The following is a 12,506-nucleotide window of genomic DNA, read 5'->3' as shown; positions in this document are numbered from 1 at the left end:
GATCTCATCTCTTTAAAAACTTCAAAAAGAAAAGGGATTAAAAACATTATCATCAATTCAATCATGCAATCAAATGTACAAATTATGCATTTAGCTAACAGAAGTTCAAACCACACAAACCCAAAAGAGAATTGGCTGAGATTAAAATGCCGAAAAGTGAGAACCACAGGATTGAAAAAAGCAAAATCATGGTTTTCTTTTTACCCCACGGTCACGCTGCCCACATCTCATTATAATACTATATGTTCTTAAAAGGAAATTACTTTGAAGTAATAAATACAATCATACACCTTTATTACAATAATTTTTGGGGAGTGGGAATTTATTACACAGTTTCTTTTGTTTGCTATCAAGAACCATACCACACAGGGCTATTTGCTGAAGAATTCCCCTATATGAAAACAATGAGACTGAAAATGCCTGAAAAAAGATATTCAGTGGCCATAATGAATATAGGTAGAAAAGAAGGTGACTCTTGGAAAACTAAAACTATTTCTCTTTTCACTCTAGCTTTTCAAGTAACACTTAAAATTTTTCTGTCTTCCATTTATATTTTTCAATTGATAATACCAATCATCCTAGTATGATGAATGATATGTTACCAACGACAGGTGATGAAAAATTCTTGGCCACTGACTTAAGCAATCAGCTGAGGTTAAGCTAAGCCAGATAAAAGGAATGAAAGATAACCAGATAGTATTTTCTATATCATACAACAAGTATCCCCCCACATAACAGTGGCCAAGATCTTTGAAGATCCACGTCTTACATGTAGCAGTCATTGCCACAAAAAAAAAAACACTACATTTTCAGGTGTTCTAAAAAAATCATTCTATAAATTATCCATTTTTCCTGTGAAATAGACAGCAACCTGTTCATTTTATTCCACAAAGGCATAACTATATGTGTAGGTATAAAACTTCAACTGTAAATTTAAACTATATTATATTCATCATTACATTCTTTGCTGCCACTAGCAAAATAAAGCATTTAATGTTCTTTGCTTGATGATTAGATTTATGCTTGGTAGGAAATACATATCAAAATTTAGCTTTGCTTCCTTAAAATGGAATCTGACAACTTCTCACTGGGGTTTTTTGGCCTGAAGTGTTTCTGGCAAAAGCTATTATTTAACATACCGAGCTTCTTTTTTTTTAGTTGCTTAGTCAAGGCACCCACTGCAATCAATCGCTAAGATGAAAAGATTTTAAATATCTTTTTGTGGGTATTATATCTCCAAAACAAATATGAAAAACCATCACTTTCCACAAATCTATCAAAACAGGAGAGATATGATAATTGACAGGACACAACAGGATATACTATAGCTTTATCTTGAATTTAATCTTCATCTTATTTAGATTTTTAAGGAAAATCAACCTAAATTATTCATTCTTTACAGTAGCAGAGCAATCCTCAGGTACTGTTTATGCAGTTTGAGATATAAATTGAAAATATCAAGTCTTTTCATTTTTCATTCATGCTGATAAATCAGGAGTAACTAAAATTTAAACAGAAATTCAGACATGTAAAAAAATAAAGTCTCTGTAACCAAAATATTCCAATACAACTGCTCTATTTTGAAAAGAACTTGTATCTTAGTGTTGCCAGCATTTCCAACACTTAAAGTCTTGACTATATCCTTTCCACTCCAATCTGGGACTCCTAAGTAAATTATGAATATCAAGTAACATAGTGCAGACCCCATGCAGCAGCCTGCTAGTCTCCATCTTCATTATCTTTCTCTAATAACAAAAACCCAGTTTCTGGTTGGGTGCATGGCTGGCCAGAATGACAGCCATTTTTCACATGCAGTGAAGGACAGCCCCGCTAACTAGTCTGCCTAAAATGATGTGACTGGAAGCTGTATATGCAGCTTGCAAGTCAGGCTTGGCCATAGATGGAAACCATTTTGGACCACATGGATGAGGAAAGCGTATAGAGGAAAAAAAAAAAAAAAAAAAAAACAGGAGACTGGGCACCAATACCAAGGAATCATCAAATAATTCAAAATGCTATATGAAAGAAAAATATCTAACTTATTAAAACCATGGTCTCCAATACAAGAGTAGAACCTGTATTATACCTCATATACCCTACTAAAGCATGGCAGACATTAAAAGTTCTAATCTACCCTTTGTTTAAAAAAAAAACATGCAGATGGATAAGCAGCTAAAAAAATCAGCTGTGCTGGGTATGCCCAAAGACCTGGAAGAGATGTGAGGGCAGATGCCTATCCTTGATTCAGGAAGGACTCTTTTTTTATTCTCTCTCTCCACACATGCACAATAAGAGTATGCTGGAAAACCACAGAGGTGCTTTGTCCATCCTAGGGTAGTAAACCATAAAGCAAGTTACTCAATTTCTGTAGAAGAGCAGTTTTATTATTTCTAAAATAAGGGACATGAATTAAATCACCTCTAATGGCCCCTTCAGTTAACATAATTCTGAAACTGTGGTGTACTACCCATGCCATCACACCAGACCAGCCAAGAATGCTAGCTCTAAAATCAGATCCCCTGCATCTAAAACCCAGCTCTACCAATGTGGTATATGTATTTTTTGGTCAAGTAACATCAGCTTTCTTATGACCCTGTTTCCTCATCTAAAAAATGGGTATGGTAAAAGTAACCACATAATAAGTTTGTTGCAAGAATTACATTTACTTTCTGATAATACAAACACCTTATCAGATTACTTTTTAGATTCCATAAACCTATTTTACTCAAAACCCTATATAAGTGATCCGTAAATTTCAAATAACAAGGAACACATAGATTACACATCATTATGACTATCTTTTCTACTCAGCCAATTCTACTTCCATTCAGTCAAGGATTTCCTTTTTAGTAATAATCTGACATAATCTCATGAGTCTAATAATTCGCTCTGTCCACCACCCTTCTGGCAAGCTAAACCTTTAAAAGAAAATGTCTCAGTTATCAGAAAATTTGTTGAGAACTTAATTGGAGCAATCCTCTTAACTTTTTCCTTTTCTTTTCTCATGGAGCAATCTATATCACATTGGCAAGGATTGAGCATAAATCCTCTTAAATCTTCTTTATTAACAAGTTTTATTTTATTGCAAACTCAATAAGCAGAACAATACACACAAAACTTGAACATGATTTGCAACTAACCTTTCCTTGCTGTACCCATCCCAAGAACTACTCCCTTTAGTCTGGTGGTAAACTATGGGAATTCCTAAAACCCAAAACAAAAAATTTTACTAATTTAATACTCTTAATGATATGCTACCAGTCCCTAAGGGCACTTAAACTATCAGCTAAAAATTAAACATTAGCTTAGGTTTAAATCAGTTTGGTTGGGTTAAGTGAAACATGACAACATTACAGGAGCAAGTAATGCTTTTAGCATTTGTGTAAAGTTCTGTAAGAAAACAATTATTTTAAGCATGCAATGAAAGATTTGTTGTATTCTTAAGAAATGCAAATTATATCCAAGGGTCCTTTTTTTCCAATACAGCATGTCCAAATTTACAAGGGATGTAAATGGAGAGCTATAATCCACTTATACATATTCACTTAACAGCAAGCTTGGTTGAAACATGTCCATTTTTTTAAAGAGCAATACTTGTACTTTTACAATCTTAAAAAATGCTTCTATTAATCACACAGCCATAACATTCCTACATTACCCTAAGATTCTCAAACTATCTACATTAGTCCATTTTTCATTACTGTAACAAAATCCCTTAGGCAGGCTAACTTTATGAAGAAAAAAGATTAAGTTAGCTAATAGTTTTTGAAGTTGACAGTCTGAGACAGGGTAGTATCTTTGGTTTGGCCTCTGATAAAGGCCTAACAGGTGGATGACATCACAATGTAGGAAGGACAATGGAAGTAAGAGAAAACATTACATAAGAGGAAGCGATTCAAGGTCCCATGAGAGTCACTTTAACCCCTGCCCCTGACAGCTCCTGCAGTGACCTAAGGACCTCCTACTAGGCCCCAACTCTCTGGACACCATTCTAGGAAACAAGATCCCAACACATGAACAAACCTCTAGGGACACGGACAAACCACGTCCAAACCAAAGCATTATCTTAGGTTCCCCCATTAAGTAGTACTCACAAATACTGTTGCTTTAAAACTCCCTGCTACACAGGGCAGAATTCAAAGGCTTAATGCCAAGAGAACATCTCTAAGGGTGTCTTCTACTGCTGGCTGCCTCCAGACAAGCATGGCAACCTCTTCTACTCAAATCATCCTTTCCCTGGAATGAAGTGGGGAGCTTGGAATTCCTGTTAGATGATATTCATCATTACAACTAACTCTGACAGGAAACCAAGCAAGGCCAATACACTGCTGAAATCACTCAAAGCTGGCTGTGGTCTGTGCCAATGTGTACACATTTCCATACAACCATTCCCTGATGCAGAAACTGAGAAGACGTTTCATCTTCTTACCCAATGCTCTTCTCCCCGCTACACATTCCAGCAGACAATTGCATTTCTCAACATTTCTAAAGGTGCAAATTTTCTTACAATAACACAATCTCAAGAAACCCTCTGGTAATTTTTTAAATACCTGTAATTTATATACACTACATACAATATTTTAAGCTTAAAATACTTTATTTTAAATTACTAATGTTATTAAAATCATGACAAAGTTTACTATAATAACTTTTTATAGAATTTAAAATAAAAAAGATAATTAGACTTGGTCCAGTCTTTAATTATTAAAAAAAAGTTCAAAGGTTACATTGTGTTTGGAGTCAAGTAGTACAATCGTGCCTTGGTATCTGCACGGAACTGGTTCCAAGATCCCCATGGATGCCAAAATCTGTGGCTGCTTGAGTTCCTTACATAAAATAGCACAATACCTACATATAACTTACACATATCCACCCAAATACTTTAAATCACCTGTAGGTTATTTATAATACCTAATATAATGTTAATACTTTGTAAATAGCATCACACTGTATTTAGAGAATAGTAAGTAGGAAGACAAGTCTGTACATGTTCAGGACAGATGCAAATTTTTTTCCAAATATTTTCAATTCAGAAGGCCAAATGTATTTTTAAATGTAGATGAAAATAACTTACCTGTTACAGTATCAAAAGTAGACAAAAAACATTTTCACAGCCTAGTGCTCAGAATTCTTATACATTGTACTTAAGGATGTTAACTGGTTGCTTTATTTAACTTCCATGTTTTATTTCTAAATGAAAAAAGATTTCAAGGATATATCTGCAGTTGCAAATAACCTTAGGAGAGATGGCTTTTATTCACAACATATGAAAAGGAAAATTGAATATAATAATCATGTCTTCCTTTTTTACCATTAAGCACTGAAATATTAGACACACCCCAAAGTACTATAGTAGAATTTTTAGGAAAGGAGTACATCTTAACAACTGAGTGAAAACCATCCTGAAGCTAATTTTCAGAGCTATCATCATTTTTATGATACTCATTAATCTACTTTTCAGCATCAATGTCCTGTATGTTTCTAGACTTTAACCAGTAACCCATTATGGGCATAAATTAAACATTGCATGACTACAAATAAACATTTTAAGCTATATAATAAATGTCTAATCACCGTGGCAGGTGAGCAACATGTGTGATAAGCCCAACTGTATGATAAACTGCGGGGCTGGAGTCCATTTGACTGATCTCCACTAACAGTCACAAAACTCCTTAAGCCACTCCAAGAAAAAGATTTAAATAACTGTTAACAGAAATTAAAACATTTTCCATTTGAATTTTCAACAGCATGTGCTCTTCAAAAACAATGTCATTTAAGCCCCTCATTGAGAATAATACAAAATACCAACCTAAACAGACCAGGATTCTTTCAAATATTCCTTAAAAGATAAATATATATTATTTTTAGATTTCACACATTTCCTAATAGGATGCAACAAAATAAAAGTTAATGAATAAAGTGGGTAATTATCCCATTTTTAAGTCATTATAAAAGAACTACTGCAAGAAAATAAACTAACGCACTATATTTTGTTACTGTAACAAAATATTTGAGGCTCAATACATTACAAAAAAGAAATTTATTTAGCTCAGTTCTGGAAGCTGTAGACATGGCACCAGCATCAGCTGGGCTCTTTTGAAGACCTCATGGCAGAGAGCATCACAATGAATGCGTTAAGAAAGGGACAGATCACGTAGCGAAACAGGGAACAGACAGAGCTCAAAGAGAGGCCAGGCTTGCTCTTTTTAACAACTCTCTCCCAAGAGAATTATGCAGGTCCCCTGCACATTACATCAATTCCTTCCCTACACCCTCAATGACCTAATCGCTTCCCAACAGACCTCATCTCTTAAAGTTTCCACACTGGGGACCAAGCTGCCAACACATGAATCCTGGGAGGACATACTTAAAGCACATCTAAACCAGAGCAAGTGTGATCCAATTTACAAGCCATATTTGAAATAATCTATCCTTAGATAAGCAAGAGTTAGCATTCTCCTGCATTACTGTAAGCAAAAGATTGTTATAAAAAAGGCCAAAGTTCCTGCAAGCTTTTTGCACACAGTACAAAAACACTGTTAAGTGTTGAAAATGACTAGAAATATAACAAATTAGGGGTTTGAAAGAGCAGAGGTACAGAATATAGCAGGAGAGGGGTCTAGCAAATGGATTTGCAGAAAAAACTTCAAAGAGAGAATCCAGGATTGATTGAGGGGACAACACACAGGTGTGGCATGCAGCCTCCGCTCTGGGAAGGATGCAGAGTGGTGAGCAGGGCCAGTCACAGAGCCTCCCAAGGACCCTCAAGCCTTCAGTGATGACCTATGAAGCACCAAGACAAAGCAAAGCCACACATTTCTTGTACACTGTGGGGCTGGGGAAGCTTAGCTTCCCTGCTGAGTGGTAAATACGCTCGGTGGAGATTTTTTCCCTTTACCTAAAGCTTTTTCTGTCAATACCATCCAAGTTACTTAGTACAGTATTTCTTGAGCTACAACCAAATCAGACAGACAGCCTTAACAGCTTAGTTTCCCACCTGAGGAATGTTAATAAAGGTCTTTACATGGTTATCTCTTATTTAACTAATGAAAGAATGAGTAGAATTAGGTTTTCAGTAAGGGCAGGAGAATCCATAATACACTTAAACTGTGGAACCTGACAATTGCTAGAGGTCCAGGCTCACACATAAAAAGCAATAAAAGAAACCTTTTCAGGTTCACATGCTGCACGGGAGAACCAGGCTACCGTGGTACTCCCTTACATTCTACTTCAGGTCCTGCCTCTCTCTGCCCTCTCCACCAGTCATCATCACAGCAGAGCTGAAATGCTGCATGACAGTCAGTCCCCCTCATGAAAACAAATTGCCCAAAAGGAACTAAGTACAGAAGACAAAAGCTTTTTAACAACAACAACAAAAATACAGAACCCCAACATAATCATGTGAGGAAGATAGAGAAATGACTGGAAAGCTGACTACTACGAAATACAAATTATAGGTCCTACAATTTCAAATTAAAGCAAATTTTAATTTTTACCCTCAAGATCTCACAACATATGTATGCCTTAATTCTTTTTTCTAGTGAACTCTGATTCTGTTAGCATATGTCTTTCAGTTTTATTATTCATCTAGCCAACTCTTACTATGTGCCTACCATGTGCAAGGTATGCAGGTCACATAAATGTATCCATACATAAGATACAGAGTGGTTGAATGGAGTATCTGTTATGGTTTCAATCCACAATGGCAACCCCCAAATCTCATGTGTTTAGAAGGTGACTGAATTATGGTATCTGGCTGGAATGGGGCTTTAGATGGGGTCTGGCCGGAATAGGCAAATCACTGGGGAATGGTCTGGAAGAGTTTATCTTCTTCCCCAGCTCCCCCCTCTCTCTCTGCTTCCTGTCTGCCATGCCTTAGGCAACTCTTCTCTGCCATGCCCCTCTGCCATGCTGTCTTCCCTTGAAGCCAGCCAACTATGGACTGAAATGTGAGCCAAAATAAACCTTTTTCTTTTAGTTGCAAATGCTGAGTATTGTGTCTCTGCCTCTAGGGAAGTAACTAAGACACAGTATTAACCTGAGAATCAAGCATTCTATAAACTTGGATGGGGGGATCTTTATTTTTCTAACTTCTGAATGAAAGCGAGCATTTCTTCAAGTTATGAATGATGCCCCAAAACCAAGTAGCATTCACTACAGTTCCTGTGATTTACCATCGACAGAAATCAGACATTTTTTAACGCATTGTATAATAGTTTTAGACATCTCCAAATATTCATGCTTGTCCCTTTTTTTTTTTTTCCTGGTACCAGGGATGGAACTCCAGACCTTGCGCTTGCAAGGCAGGCACCAGAACCACTGAGCTAAATCCCCAGCCCTGTCCCTACTTTTGAAGTAACAGCAACTAATAAAACCAATACCAGAATTTTTTATTTAATGTGTTAATAAATAAATATACACTGCAGGTATGGGGTTTTTTTAGTATTTTGAAAATGTCATTATATGAGATGTGATGGAAATAAGCAGAGAATGTTTAAATAAAAAAATTTATTACAGTAAAAAATACATTACCATTAATCCACCTCCAAATATTTCCCCTTTCCTCAAACACACTCATCTCATCATTCTTGTCACTTTCTGAAGCAGTTCTGGAAGTCCCCTTTCATGAGTGTCTTTACAAGGGATGATCAAAAATTCAGTGAATGATGCTCCCAAGTAGCATCCAATAGAAAGGCAGGCTCATAAAAACACACATTGTGTTCTTTTCACCTTATTCACCAGATCTGGCATCATGTGACTTCTAGCTCTTCCCCAAATTCGAAATGGGCATGAAAGTTAAAGGTTTTCGATTGATTCAGAAATATCAAGGCAGTGACAACCATGTAACTAAAGATACTCATGCTAGAGGACTTCCAGAACTGCTTCAGAAAGTGGCAAAAATGATGGGATTAGTGTGTTCAAAGCAACAGGGAGTACTTTAAGGGGGATTAATGATAGTGTGTTTTTAACTATAGTAACTTTCTTAGTTTAAACATTCACTGTATTTTTTTAATCACACCGCATAGCTGGTTTCCTTGCTAATACTATGTAGTTTATATACTGTATTTTAAAACACCTCTCAAGGAATGAATCCAAAGGCTTCACAACAATGCCGAAGTAGACTGTGCCCCCCCAAGAAAATAAGGTTAAGAACCTCTCATCTAATAACAAGCACAAGTTTGAAATAAAGACACACATTTTAAACCCAGTGGTCTACTGTAAGTCACTTACCCTATCAGAACCTCAGTTTCCTCAACAGTAAATATTCCTAAGAGCAGTGAGGATGTGATAATTAAGGAAGGAATAGGAATCAAATGTTAAATGAAGCCAGATTATGGCAGAGATGCTACAGTTAATGGCAAATATGCAGTCAGTGTGACTTTTTAAAAAAGATCTAATCAAAGTTTCAGATTCAAAGCAAAGGTAAAACATTTTACAGTTTTATAATCCAAACCCTCGAGGAAAAAAAAAGTCTTGCCCTCAGGTAATCTTAAAAAGATAATCCAAAAAAAATTAAAATGACAATCAAAATGTGAATCAAAGTCAAAGAGCTACAGCTCATTATTTCACAAAATCATTTAGATTTTTGTCACTTTAGAAATGTTAACTCATCTGAGCCGACTCAACCAAAGGAGAGCATTACAGACAATGAAAATGTAAGTGTGGTATATCCTTACACACAAATCATCCTCATTATTTTATCTTTACCACAGAGCATAAAGTCAAATATGGTAGCTTTACTTTTGGCTCCAGTAAGTTACCCACTCAGAATCATTCAGTGAACAATCACTTCAAGACACAACAGCCACGAGCTAGGGGCATAAACCTGGGGGTGGTAGGAGTAAGGGGCATAATCTGTATCTACCAGTACTCTGACACTAGGCTGGGAAAATAACATTTACATATAACTTTAACCACATCGAAGCAATAGTTTTAATCCATCACTGAGAACAAACTGAGTATGCTAAGGGTAAATTAAAAAGTAATCAAGCCAGGCATGGTGGTACACACCTGTGATCCCAGCACTCTGGAGGCTGAGGTAGGAGGATCGCCAAGAGTTCAAGGCCAGTCTGGGCTACATAATGAGTTCAAGGCCAGCCTGAAGTACAAAGCAAGACCCTGTCTCAAAGAAACAACAACAAAAAAAGTAATCAGAGTTCCACAGGGATAATCAGCATAGGCTTCCTGGAGAGGCAAGATACTACTGATTAATCAGGCCTAATGGAGAAAAGAAATGAGGGAGACTAATAAAGGAAAGGTAACCAGGAAGAAGGCAAGCAGGAATCAAGTGCTAGTTTAGGAAGTAGTACGAGATTTCCCTTCTGAATTCAGTCATCAAAATAAGTAGTCGTAGAGAGTTGGAAACTCACTATCAGGTAAAGGTAACTGCAGGAAAATATCCCCCAAAATCATTTAAAACCTCTTAAACACAACAATAGAGTATTTAGAAAACAGCAGAAACAAGTATATACACAAATTCTTTCCCAAGTTGACTTCAAAATATACATAAATCTACAAACTGAGAGAGCACTTCAGGGTGTCTGAAAGCAAGAACCATAGCAGGGGCATTCTGCAATTTGGGCCAAGAGTGGAAATTTTTTAAAATATGTACATAACTATCCTAAAATAAATGTATTAGTTTAAAGCTGTGGTGGTAAACCTATGGCATGCATGTTATCGTGTTTTCCTTTTAAGACAAAAGATGTTAATGTATGAGTTCTTTTTTTCTAAACTAAAACCTCAATATTCAGGTTTAAGTGTCAGCACTTTCCAATAAATAAGTGGGTTTGAGTTGCAGTTTGGGCACTCATCTCTAAAAGGTTCACCATCACTGGTTTAATGTTTTGGCGACTTGCCAACACAGCAATACTTTTTCAATTTTGTAGCTCTATATTTTGAAATCATTTCAAACTTACAGAAAATTACAAAATCCACACGTAACTTTTACCAAGATTTCCAAATTAACTTTCTACCAAGTAGCTTTGATCATTCTCTCTATATGCACATACACACATATTTTCATCTGAATCATGTGGAAAAAAAAGTTGCAGACATAACACCTTTTACCCTAAATATTCCATGGTGATTTCCAAAGCACAAGGACTATGTGTTATATAACTAAAATTCTATGATCAAAATTAGGAAATTAACAGTGATACAATATTAATCTATAGATCTTATTCTATTTTCATGAACTGCCTAACATGTCTCCTAAAAAATAAAAATTTTTGATTCAGAACCAATCCAGGATTATACACATTTATACACATTTTCTTTATATTCCTAGTGCTGGGAAGTGAACCGAGGGCTGCAAGTGTGATGAGCAACACATCCTCAGCCTCTTTTTAATTTATTGAAGGCAAATTTAAACTTAATAAATCCACAGAAAACAATTTATCTTACTTGTTTTTCAGTTTTTAAATGTGCAACTGTATTTTTTAATTAAGTTCAGAGAGGCTCCTTATACTTATTCAAGTATATGAAGCATAGGAAATGCTTTATCATCCATACCAAGACCCACAAGACTATGCTCTAGTCTTGTTTAACAGTACTTATTCTCATTTCTCATTCAACCACCAATACCTTGACAGTAACAAAGCATCACTTTTCTTTGGGTCTCTTAGGATTTACATATAAGTAAAAATGTTTGAAGGACAAAGTACAGGTACATTTAAAGTTTGAAAGGTAGTTCAACAAGATGAACAAACAGAACTATTCTTTTCAGGCTAAACTTTCCATTAAGATTCTCCATGAAAGACAGCAAAGAATTGTACATTAAAACAATTAGACGATAACAGTGTCTGTATATGAAACACTATGTTTAATTGTGGTGTTAACCATATACAATAAAGAAAAAGACTCCATAACCTCTGGACAGGGTCAAACTCCCTTTTATAGCTAGCATGCTGCTGCCATATTGCATTGATTCCAGAAAGACACACATGTATTCACATTTTAAAATCTCGTGTCTCTCTTATTGCCTTTGCTACCTTGTGCGTGCCACGTTGTTTCTCCTCTGCGATGCCTGCTTGCCATCTCTGGCTTGGAGCCAGCTGATTATGGATTGAAACCTCAACAAACTGAGCAAGAGACACTACCAAATGTTGAAGAGCACTGCGCATTGCTGATTAAATTCAAGATTTAGCTGGAAGCCACAGTTAAGGAGCTGTCTAAGCGTGTGGAAGAAGAAGAGGAGATAAATTCTGAGCTGACTGCCAGGGGATGGAAACTCTAAGGTGATTGTTTTGAACTGAAGAAAGAAATCCATGACCTGGAAAGAATGTTGACGAAGTCAGAGGAGAAGCATGCTATGGAGCACAAGTACTTGAAATCTCCTGGTACCACTGCTCCCAGCCAAGAGGAGGAGGCTACCAGGCTGCCCTAGCACCGCTCCCAGTGCAGAGGAAGTGAGCCGGGCTGATGCCAGGAAAAACCCCCCAGCCACCAACAAAATGAGAAGACATGTAAAAAGAACCATAAAAACCAGACTTCCAGATCACCTACAG

The 12,506-nt window shown here is 36.4% G+C and overlaps 1 protein-coding gene across 6 annotated transcripts in view; it reads right to left on the bottom strand.

Moving 5' to 3' along the window:
• Chchd3 (coiled-coil-helix-coiled-coil-helix domain containing 3) overlaps window positions 1-12,506 on the bottom strand; it is a 276,433-nt gene that overhangs the window by 231,441 nt on the left and 32,486 nt on the right. The gene's annotated exons all lie outside the window — the stretch shown is intronic.

The sequence above is a fragment of the Heterocephalus glaber genome, unplaced genomic scaffold, assembly GCF_053883595.1.
Source record: "Heterocephalus glaber isolate CG9 unplaced genomic scaffold, H.glaber_assembly_v1.0 deba00000546, whole genome shotgun sequence".
Taxonomy (NCBI): domain Eukaryota; kingdom Metazoa; phylum Chordata; class Mammalia; order Rodentia; family Bathyergidae; genus Heterocephalus; species Heterocephalus glaber.
Note: the sequence above shows the minus strand (reverse complement) of the source record. Positions and strands in the feature narration are given on the sequence as shown.